Here is an 11,612-nt window from a genome sequence, read left to right as displayed (position 1 = left end):
ATTGTGGTCGTAAGTCAAGCACTACCTGTATACATCAGTTTAAATTGATAAGGGCAGATCATTCCATAAGATATATAATCAATAGGGAAACTGGGCTAAAAGAAGGTGTTTTTTTTAAATAAATGCCTGCAGTACTAAAACGCTAAAAAAACTCAGCTTTTTCACAGCCGTATAAAGAATTTTACTTGTAGGTGAAATATTGTCATCTTTGCAGCAGCACCTATAATAATCTGATTTTGTGGTCAATTCTGGTGGGTCAGTGGTTTATGCAGGCAGAGAAGAACCTTCCAAGTATCCTAGGCCCAATCTAGGACTGTAAAAGTCAGAATCAATTCTATGAATTTCACTGCAAATTAATTGGAAACCAATAAAAATGCTGCAGAATCATGTAAAGCCATAATGTGGTCACTTAATGTCGGCTTAGCATGTTGTGCAATCTTAAACACTAAAACCCATGGCAGTGTGTTAGGAAAATTACAATAGATTTTGTGTGTGTAAGACAATTCAGCTATTTCAGTTGAAGCTGGCTGAAATGTTCCTCAGAGGCAACTCCTGTAAAGCACGTAATTTAATCATTTGCTGTTGGGTGGACTTTAACCTCAAAAGAATGTGCCTAACCACAACTGAAGTTCAAAGAGTACATCAAAAGTGCATGTAAACTTGCATTCCTTACATTGGATTAGTGTGGACTCTTTGAAACAGGTGAATTCAACATTTCCCGAGTCATTCAGTCTTCCAAAAATAAGGTGGTATAGCTTATTCAGAAAGGTAACAGAACTAATCCGTTATGATATTTCAGTAAAATCCCTATAAAACTTTTCTCAGTTAGTTATGCTGTCCTTTGAAATGGTGGGAGGCAGGAAGGGAACTGACCATGTGGAAAGTACTGTTTTGCTGTTTCGTTATATTTTGATGCTGTAAGCTCCCCACTAAATACCAACAACATGGCAATCCTGATGGTCTGCAAGTAATCCAAGATGATCACCGTAAGCATGTGGCTATGGAACTGACCAGTTATATAAGGGTAAGAGCACTCAAAAAGGTCACTTCATCAGTTTACATAATTGGCTGTACACCTTAAAAGAAATGTTGCCTACAATGGTAATAGATCAACAAGCATAGTCATAATCAGACTTCCTAGGTGTGTAATATCTAGTGACTACAATTCATTCCAAAATCAGATGCGTAAAGTGTCGAGCTGTAGTCATTGGATATTGGAAATCTTGATATAGTAGCCTGCTAAGGCGATTATTGCAGTATTTTGTCATATGTTGACAAAACTGATAGGATGATTATTACAGTATTCTATCATAAATTGAAGGCCAGTTTGAGTATCATAAGTCACTACTTATGCATGTTGTTTCATCTTAAAATATATACTCATGTATAAATACATGAAATGGTACATTTTATTGTTCACCAGTAATAGTACTGATTTCAGTGGTTGGTAGTTAATAATTATCTAGATGGTTGAAGGTTCGTGAAGACAAATATGTTTGACCAGAGCATGAAAGAAAATGTATAAGTAGTTAACATTCAAGCAGTATCTTCCTCATACTCAATATCAGAATAATGCAAACACAACTAGTTCATTGTTCGCCACTATTGCAAACAACTAGTTCATTTAATAGAGTAGATCATGTTTTTACTTTTGAACAGGGATACCTTTTTGAATGTGGATGCAAGAGAAGGTTCACTCTTGCATATAGAGAAATATATTTTTAGAATGTATTTTAGGATCTCAGCAATAGCTACAGTGTTGTCTCTGTGTATGCACAGTGCAACAATGAAGCTGCAAAAGTAAGTATATTAAATGTTTTTGTAGTCCCAACAAATACTGGAGCTGAGCTAGTGAGGGCAATTCTAACTTTATTTTAGAAAAATAGTTTTACGGTTATAGGAAGGGGTAGTGGTGAAAGAAAGTGAATAGATTTTAGATTATTATGTTTAAAAATACATAAGACCAAATCTCCACATTCATAATTAAAATCATAAGTATAATTTCTGTGCACAGTAATTTCAGCTTCTTTGCATAAGTTTTTTCTGCAGAAGTTAAAAAGCCTGTACATAAAATTGTGCCATAAATGTCCATAGTAAAAGTTAGTTTTATAATAAACTACATATGTCATAAGGGACGCGGTGGCTCAGTGGGTTAGGACGCTGAGCCTGTCGATCAGAAGGTCGGCAGTTTGGCGGGTCGAATCCCGAGTGCCGCGTAACAGAGTGAGCGCCTGTTACTCGTCCCAGCTTCTGCCAACCTAGCAGTTTGAAAGCACGTAAAAATGCAAGTAGAAAAATAGGGACCACTATGGTGGGAAGGTAACAGCGTTCCGTGCGCCTTTGGCGTCCAGTCATGCCGGCCACATGACCACGGAGATGTCCTCGGACAAGCGCTGGCTCTTCGGCTTTGAAACGGAGATGAGCACTGGCCCCTAGAGTCGGAAACGACTAGCACGCATGTGCGGGGGAACCTTTACCTTTACCTTTTTACATATGTCATAGAGCAAGTAATTTCTTATGTTGATCTCTTGGCACAATGTGCTTGATGAATAATTGATTCCATTATTTATACAGTTTGATTTGATATAAGGCTGCTCATTTTAAGGGAACAAATAATCCTGTCTGTTTGAATTTATTTTAATGTGCTTATAACATTAATTATTAAGTCACATATACATTGATGCTTATTTCTGTTTTATTCCTTTCATGCTTTTCTCAAAGGCTGCTTTAAATCTTAATTAAGGACTAACAGCAAGGCTGCCAAAAGGTCTTTAAAAAGAAAAAAAATCAACATTCTTGCTTTTTTTTTTAAAGAGAAGTTTTACCAGGAAGAATTTTAGCTCAGTAACGTGCAGCAGTGGTGGTACTGATATGAAATTAAGTTTTGTACAATAATATAATGTACCTCGATCCTTAAAGAAATCAGAAATATGTCCAAATTCCTTAAGACACAGTCTCAGCCATAAATAACATTTCAGAATATAAAATAGGCACATAAGTATCACAATATAAAAATATATGAGTATTAAGAATGGTGATGCAAGTTTGAAGTCTAGATTTCTGGGAACTGACTTCAGTGTGATTCACAAGTGGCTTGCCATTTCTATTATTAAGGATACTTTTTCAACTTCCAGTCTAACCTTCATAGAAATTTCATTATTTCCGAAGGGTGTGTCAATTAAACCAAAAATAATGAAAGGTTTTGTGGTATCTTAAAGACACAAATTACAGCATATGCTTTAATGATGAGTCAAATTCATGTCTAGGCTAAAGTATTCACAAAACCTGAAAGCTAGAATTTGTATATCTTTAAGATCTCCAAAGAAGCTAGTTAATTTTATAAAAAAATCTTTTTAGTAGTAGTGTTATTAAAAATAACAATTACAGTGATAAACTAAAACTAAAATGATAAACTAAAAAATAAAAATAGGTACAGAGAAAAGGAAGAATATAGAAAATCGTGTGTGTGTGTGTGTATTAGTCTTCCCTCTTCATTACAAGTATAAGCAATTTTAATAACTTATACCTCTTAAAATACAGCAAATGATCTCTTTTTCCCATATCCATCTTTTATTTATGACAAATCCTTAAAGTCATCATTTCAGTCCTGATCAGGAAAAGTCTATTAAGGGTTTCTAGAGATAGACAGTTTGTCTATTTAACCGTGATAAATAAACCAACTTTATATCCATTTCTTTTACTTTTGACAGTCTTGGTCTTTAGTCTCTTCAAATGTCCTAAAATTTAGGTTTTTTTTTCTTTGTCTCCTCACAAATTTTTCAAAGCCTTAACAAGACACTTTTGTAAATCCAATATAGGAAGATTATCCAAGTAACACTTGGTTTGTTATTTGTAGATCCCTTTCAATTATTAAGACATCAACCAATTTCCTTGGTATATCTGGTGTAACCTTTTTTCCTTTCTTTTATCATTCTTGTAGCTTGATATTTTTAAATCCATTTTCAGATCAGTCTCAATCTTGTCCAATAAAAATTGTTCCTGTTTCATAACTTCTTTTCAACAAAGTGCATATATAGACACAGACATTCTTAAAATTTATTTCTGGGACCCTTGATCAAAAATATTCTTCAACATGTTGAATGTTAAAACTGTTTTGCTCTGTTTGGTATTAGTAAGTCAAATTTAAGTGCTCTTCTCCTTTAATTGTAATCTTTAATTTCTTCTAAATTCCTCTAATACCTAACTTTCAAATCCCATCTTATGTTTTTTAGAGAATTTAACGCAAAACATTTTCCCATTGGAAAGATTCTCTACAATTAATTCCAAAATATTGTTTCAATTTTTTTCTGGATTCTTAGGTTGTTTTTAACTTTTTAAAATCCAAGGTTTTAATCACCCTTTTCCTATTTTTTTTAAGTTCTTACACTTGCCTTTAAAACTCCTTTCACTAATAATTGATGGTACTATTGATCCAAAGGTTCCTATTAGCTGAAACACAGTTAACCAATTTCTGAAAGTGATTACAAAAGAAACATGGGAATGCTGTGTCCTTTCAAAGGCTCCAATTTAGCAAGATGGCTATTCCCTTGTCTCCCACAGCTGTATGGAGCTCTGGTGGGCAATCTGAAATTTTCTCCTTGCCCAGGGAGGAATTATGAGTTGGTCTACTTATTGGTTTTTTGTTCTGCTGTGTTGCTTTTAGTTCTTCATTTCTTCTCTGGAGGAATTTTCTAAACGTTTCTGTTTATAAAGGGTTAAATACCGAAACCCAAAATGACAGTGATTAGATAAGCTAGGTCTGCACTGTCAAATAACTAGGCATGACAGGGTTAGTTTCTGCTAGAAATTTGCAACTGCTCTCTTAACCAGATTGGCAGCACTAAAGACTTCAGACTTGAAAAGATTGGCTGTTAAGGTATTTCAGCAGATTTGGCTTACATTTTGGATTTATATTACGTAGTTTAAATATTTCAGGTAAGTGTGATAGCTTTACATTTTTGGATTAATGTTAATTATGTATTTAATATATTGATAGTTGTATGATAATTTGTACATAGTGTATTTTAATGGCACCCTTGGAATAAAATATACTAGGGAAGGAATCCAGCCAAGCAATTTGTTATCTTAGTGTTGGCTTAGCTTTGCATCCTAGAACCCTACAATGATTACACTTCTATATTTAGCTTCAGTTTCAAAATGCAGAATTTTCAGTGCGATGGGGTGGGGCTAATTTGCAGTTATAGGATTATCTGGCTGACCTCAAAACAATCTCCAAGTCAAAAATTCTTAGGAAAGTGTAAATGCTTATTTCTTCTTCTTTTGCACAGAATATGGAACAATATGTACTGTATTAAAGATCTGATTGCGTAATACCACAACACACCATTTGTAATCTTAGACTAGAAATGCTTCAGTGTATATTGCCACTGTAAAATAATTCAGTTCTGCAAGCAACAACTTGATATTTTAATTATAACTTTCTATTGGTTCTTCAATACTTATCATAATGTAAGACAGTCCATAATTTCAGAACAGGAATTACTTTGATTAATACTATTGCAAATGTTCTCTGTTGTAAAAGCAAAAGTCCTATCATTTACAGATCGCACAAGCACCAAGACTCTCCCTGCCACCCCCAAATGTCTCTTTTTAAGGACAGCAATCCTGTAATTTTTTTCAAATACCTCTGATTAAGAAAAGGGAAGCACAGTTGTAAATGCATCTGTTTTAATGAATACACAGAATTACTGGTTTAAATGTTCTTGATGCAATTAGATTACCTTCACAATAAAGCAAATCAACAAAGAACTAACAAACTTCTATTTTCTTTGTATTCATGATGCTTTTGAAAATGTTTATTAATCTCAATTGTTCCACAGTGTTGAAAAATATATATTTTGAATACTCAGTGGGATCTCTGACATGTATCTTGAACAGAATTTCTCCCTACTATATATAGTTGTACGGCATGTTGTTCTATCTATCTATCTATCTATCTATCTATCTATCTATCTATCTATCTATCTATCTATCTATCTATCTATCTATCTATCATGTTCAAATGGTCACATGAAAACTCTTAAACTAACGACCTTCTGGATCACAATGAAAACATTTAGAAGAGTTTATAACAATTACTGTAAGAAGTTGTACAAGGAGTCAAGACCAGAAGTAGTTTGGTCAAACAGGTCTAAGACAAAATGTTTGGTGCAAACCAAGAGTTTTCCGTGTTTTGCCAATGATGTACAGTTTGAGTTCATCTTCTGATACACAAAACTGTCCTCTACCTCATGTGATTCAAAATAAGACAGAACAAGAGAGAGATTTTGTACAGTTTTAGTAAAACAAAAAATGCATTTAGCTGTTCACTTAGTTTACAGATTTTGAATTCTATTTATTAAAATATGACATACTGTGCTTTTTGCTTATACCTCAAATGTATTTTGTGCAGTTTTCCATTTCTCATGCATTGTAAATACCTTGTATAGTTTGTGATCCACATTTAAATAAACAATTCAAATATCAAAGACTTCCTCCCTTTCTATTCTTTGTACATATAGCCTTGTGAACTGAATGTTTGTTCCAATTATTTCTCAATGCTAGTTTTGTACATTGACAGTGTGCCATTCACTGTAGTCTTTATAATGGCATAAATCAGGGGACCTCTATGGCTACCTAAGTTGAAAAGCATTGCTTTCCATTGTATTTACCCCGTTTTTTAAAAAAAAACAGATATCTGAAATAATAACAAAGCCTCTTATACCAATCACCCCTGGATTCCCATCATTTTGTTTGCAAAGCCAGGAAAATGAAATGTGGTCAACACAGTGACAATTCAGCCCATAATTCTGAACATGCCTTCATTCTCACATAATTGTTTAGAATATTTGAACATATAGCCCTGAACAGAAGACAAATTATGCATCTCCTCACTCCAAGCAGTTAAAGATTGTTTTGCCATTTATCACCAAGCTTTGATGATAAAAGTAGCTCTCACTTAATGACAGGTCGCTCGGTAGTCCGTTCTAAGTTATACTGGGGGGAAAAAAGGTACTTAAGACCCAGATTTGAATTTCTGACATTCAGACCCCCTCTCCCATGGTCACACAATTGCATTTTGGGTGTTTAGCAACCAGCCCATAGTTGTGGCACTTTGTAGCGTTCAGAGATCATGTGACCACAATTTACAATGTTTTTTGCTGGAAACTGGCATGCATGTCCAGTTCCCTGCAAAAAAATACCTTCATTAAGCAAACAATGGGTTTGCTTAATGACCATGACATTTGCTTTACCGCTACATTCACTTAATGACTGTGACCAAAAAATTTAAAAACAGGTTGATCACATGATGACCTTAATGATTGACATGATTTTTAATCACAATTTTGGGTATCAGTCATGGTCATTAGCTCAAGGACTAACAAAAGCATCTGCTTTCCCTGGCTATGTTATATCAACTCCTGTTGAAACAACATGCATCAAAAGTCTTCTGCATGCAACTGGGATGATCAATCTGATTTACAGAGATAGATAGATGCAGATAGTCTTCACTGACTGCCTTGTACAGCGACCATTCAAAGTTATGACGGTGCTAAAAAAAAATAACTGAGACCAGTCCTTACTTTTATCACTGTTGCAATGACTATCCAGAATGACTAGTCTAAATATTGGTCTAATTATATTGCCTCCACAATAAAGCAAATCAGCAACGAACGAATTTCTATTTCCTGTGTATTCATGATGCTTCGGAGACTGATACTGATATCAATCTTAATTATTCCACAGTCTTGAAAAAAATATATATTGCAATCATGACTGTCATTCATGTAATTCACAACTGGCACATATTTCTGCTTGAGATAGCCAGGATTAATACTGTAAGTATGAGAGGCAGAAGTGAAATGGTAAAGCATTTGTCAAGCGATTTTTCACTTACCAACCTTGGCACTGAACTTAGCAACCAGAGTAAGTAAAATTGTAAGCCCATTTGTAATAATGTGATTTCTCTGCTCAGTGACTGTGTCATTGGTCCCAGTTGAGACTGCTAAGTGAGAATTACCTTTGTATATATAAATCGGCCTTGGCACATTCAAGATGGATGGACAATTTTCAGCAGTGGCCATATTGTTGGGGAATTCTAGGAGCTAAATACATAGCGATTTGTGCCCAGATTGGATAAGGCTAAGAGAAGCATATGAGTGCTGACTGATGGTTCTTCCTACTCATATAAGCAAAGGAATTCTATTGGGTGAAGTATCTACTCTGCTTATCCGGTTTGGCAACTTTGCCTTTTCTCTTGAAAAAGATTTTTGATATATTTCAACTCCCCAAAGCCAAGGAAGATAAAAAGAGCAGAAAGCAAGAATGCAGTTTTTCTGAGATTCTAATCTGTGGGAGGATGGATTCAGTATTTCAAACACACAAGGAACGTGATTCTGGAACCAAGTTTCTTAGATAACAAAAGAGATCCTGGAGCTGTCATGAAGGGATCATGTAGCTGTTTCATCTTGCTGTAACATAATGTGGTTTTCTTTTTGATATGGCAGGAGAAAAACATTGAAAAAAATTTCTCTATGTTTGTAAAAGATGTATAAATGGAAGACAATGAAATATGGATTGTTTTTTTTAACTCCTCCAGTGCCCAGGTTAAAAACTGTGAAGGAGGCAGAAGAATTACAGTTGGGGACAGTCACAGTTGGTCATTCGGGTTTTTTCCTGTGTAGAGTTGAAGGTGTAGGAGCAACGTTTCGACGGAAAGATCCACATACAAACACCCGCGCAAACCTCAGAAAACATTATATATATATATATATATATATATATATATATATATATATATATATATATATATATATATATATATATATATATATATATATATATATATATATATATATATATATCTTCTGCCCACCTAGCAGTTCGAAAGCACGTAAAAATGCAAGTAGAAAAATAGGGACCACTACGGTGGGAAGGTAACAGCGTTCCGTGCGCCTTTGGCGTCTAGTCATGCCGGCCACATGACCACGGAGATGTCCTCGGACAAGTGCTGGCTCTTCGGCTATGAAACGGAGATGAGCACCGGCCCCTAGAGTCGGAAACGACTAGCACACATGTGCGGGGGAACCTTTACCTTATATATATATATATATATATATATATATATATATATATATATATACGCGGTGGCTCAGTGGGTTAGGACGCTGAGCTTGTCGATCAAAAGGTCGGCAGTTTGGCGGGTCGAATCCTGAGTGTCGCGTAACAGAGTGAGCGCCTGTTACTCGTCCCAGTTTCTGCCAACCTAGCAGTTCGAAAGCACGTAAAAATGCAAGTAGAAAAATAGGGACCACTACAGTGGGAAGGTAACAGTGTTCCATGTGCCTCTGGCGTCTAGTCATGCCGGAGACGTCCTCGGACAAGCGCTGGCTCTTCGGCTTTAAAACGGAGATGAGCACCGGCCCCTAGAGTTGGAAACGACTAGCATGCATCTGCGGGGGAACCTTTACCTTATATATATATATGTGTGTGTGTGTGTGTGTGTGTATGTGTATGTGTGCATATATATATATATATATGTGTTTGTGTGTGTGTGTGTGTGTGTGTGCATACACACACACACACACACACACATATTGATTCCATAGATCAGATTTTCTCTTTTTATTTTCTAAAGGGAGTCTGCAGCACATGTACATGAGATGAGTAAAACTGTAAATGTAGGGATGATTTCATCTGCTCACCCTACCATAAATATTGCTGATTGCCGGATATTCAATATTTGCTAATTTAAGTCCATCCCCTGCATATGTGAGGGAACCACCTTCGATCAAATGCATGACTTGCACCCACAGTGCTCTCCCAATGCAATCTTTCACATGTTTAATTTTATTCCATTGTGAGTTGCCAAAAGGTCAAGCAACCTGCTCTGCAACAAGGACTGCAATGCCTCAAAATGCCACTGGTGGTCGCTATAGGCACGTTTTATTCGAGAAAGGAAAAATTCTAACTTGAATGCAAAGTGGATTCTATTAGGTTTTGCTTTGAAAACTCTCTTGAAGATTTATTTTTCACCTTTGATGTTAGCAAACAAGTCTTTCAGATTTTGATTAAAATCTCTCTGAATATTAAAATAGAATCCACTTGTAATTGTTTATTCCAGGTTTATGAACTGACCTTAAATCTGTCCCCCCCCTCCATAACCTTTAGGATTATTGCAAAAGCATTGAGCTACTGAGACTGTCAAACCTGAGATTAATCATTGTAGTACAATTGCATAAAGTCAGTTTACCAAAAGACATAATCCCTAGTTTGCTTCAATCCCTAAAATATATCCCACCTGTAAAATTAGCAATCTTAGCTATGAATGGAGTTGTAGAAATGAATAAAGTACAGGTAGTCCTTGACTTACAACAGTTCATTGAGTGACTGTTCAAACTTACAACAGCACTGAAAAAAGTGAGTTATGACCATTTTTCACATTTATGACCATTGCAGCATCCCCCATGGTCACGTCATTTACATTCGGATGCTGGACAATTGGTTCATATCTATGACGGTTGCAGTGTCCCGGGGTCATGTGATCATTTTTTGTGACATTCTGACAAGCAAAGTCAATGGGGAAAACAAATTCACTTACTAATTTAATAATTGCAGTGGTTCCCTTAACAAAAGTGGCAAGAAAAATCGGAAAATGCAGTAAAAATCACTTGGCAAATTTCTCACTTAGCAACATAAATTTTGGGTTCAATTGTGGTCGTGAGTCATAGAATACCTGTAATGTGTAGAGGCTTAAGGCACATGACTGACCACAACCTTTCCAGAGAAAATAAATCAGCCCAATCATGGAGTGCAGTCAGAGTTACTCTGAGTGCCCGAAGCTTCTTCTAAGCCAGGGGTCTTCAAACTGGGACCTTTTATGACTTGTGGACTTCAACTCCCAGAATTCCTCAGCCAGGCTGGCTGAAGAATTCTGGGAGTTGAAGTCCACAAGTCATAAAAGGTCCCAGTTTGAAGACCCATGTAATCTAAGCCAAAAGCATCCACTTTATCCTTAAAACATCCCTAACTTCACCCAATGCAGAAAAGAGACTGAAAATGCCCACCAACCCATCTGCTGTACTCCGTCTATTCCAAAGGGTGCAAATATGATTCTGAGGATCTGTATTTACCCCATTTATTTGCTGCAGTGGTTTTTTCTGCAAAAAGTGTGGTGGTGTGCCTGCGTGTTGTAGAACAAGACTCTTCAGAGAATGGGCACAGTAATAAGCTGGCCTTTTGCGCTGCCTCTTCTTTTGAAAAGGATCGCTTCCTCTAATTCGTGTTTCCTCAAATCTTTCCTCAATGCATTTTCTAACTTAGGATCAGGCCTTGTTTAAGCTCAGACCTAAATGTGTACTCTCTACTCCCATTTGCCTTTCTGCGTTCACTTTTCCTACTGTGTAGTTGCAGGAAGTTTTAAACAAAGGGAAAAGAAGAACAAAACTTGGCACATTTTGAGCCACCTCCCTCCATCTGTGTGGGAGGTGTCTCCTCCCAGGGGCTGTGCTAAGAGATGCCAAGCATCTCCATCCCAGCTGATCTCATTTTAGTGCCTTTAGCTGACAACTTGCAGTCAGACCCTCGCCTTCTTGCTTACCAGTTTTTCAGTG

This window comes from Vipera berus (assembly GCF_964194415.1).
Source record: "Vipera berus genome assembly, chromosome: 5".
Lineage (NCBI taxonomy): Eukaryota > Metazoa > Chordata > Lepidosauria > Squamata > Viperidae > Vipera > Vipera berus.
The sequence above is the reverse complement of the archived record's forward strand: the minus strand, read 5'-3'. Positions refer to the sequence as shown.